The following is a 1,076-nucleotide window of genomic DNA, read 5'->3' as shown; positions in this document are numbered from 1 at the left end:
GATGGGGGGAGGGGGTTTGGGAGAGGGGGGGGTGGGGTTATGGACATTGGGGAGGGTATATGCTATGGTGAGTGCTGTGAAGTGTGTAAACCTGGCAATTCACAGACCTGTACCCCTGGGGATAAAAGTATACTATATGTTTAAAAAAAACCCAAAATTTAAATTAAAAAAAAAAAAAGGTTATTATGGAATTTGTTGTACTGAACCTCTCATTGTGATGGTAAATAGGTTAAAAAATTATTAAAAAATTAAAAAGAATGAAAATAGTGGGAAGTAATTAAAAATAAAAGTTGTATCTATGAAGTATACAGTCTTTAGGACAATACCGGGAGCTTAATATCTTTTCACCTCATATTGGGCTTTTACAGTTTTATTTGCACCCTGTGGTGGTTGTCCTCTTGTTTTTTGTTTTTTTTTTGTGTGTGTGTTTTTATTTTGGCTGGCTTTCTGGGGGAGGGGCCTGCCACATGGTTTTTCAGGCAGTCTTGCTAGAGCTGAGTGCTCCTGCCCCCTATCAAGGGGCTGGGCTCTGAGGAAACCGGTTTTTCAGGCTTTGTTTTCTCTGGAGGTTTTTTTGTTTTGTTTTGTTTTGTTTTGTTTTATTCTTTTCTCACCTTGGCAGCTTTAGGTGGTTCTTCAGAGGTTTAGAGGAAAGCAAAGTGCACCCAGACCTCTGTCTCAGAGAGAAGGCTCAGTCTGTTCCCCTCTCCGTGGTCCTGAGCACACAAACTCCCCTCTGCCACCTCCCACCAGGAGAGCACATTCCAGCCACAGTCTCAGGGGTCACAGGAGCTCCCACTTGTACCCCAGTGCTTTCAAAACTGTGAGCAGTATTAGTCCAGAGAGCCGCTTGCAGTGGCTGCCCCCACCTCCACTGTCTGGGCAGGTGCAGGCCGGAGAGGTCCCAACCAGAGGTAGCACTCTGAGATTTTCACAATGGCCTGGGCTGGGATTGTTCACTGGCCAGCATCTGCACGGAGCTCTCTCAGCGGATGGTGTGGAGCGCAAGGCGGCTCAGGGATCAGGGCCTGGATTCTTCGCCACACTCTTCTCTGGCACCCCACTGGGAGTGGTCC

The sequence above is a fragment of the Lutra lutra genome, chromosome 1, assembly GCF_902655055.1.
Source record: "Lutra lutra chromosome 1, mLutLut1.2, whole genome shotgun sequence".
In the NCBI taxonomy this organism is placed as follows: Eukaryota; Metazoa; Chordata; class Mammalia; order Carnivora; family Mustelidae; genus Lutra; species Lutra lutra.
Note: the sequence above shows the minus strand (reverse complement) of the source record.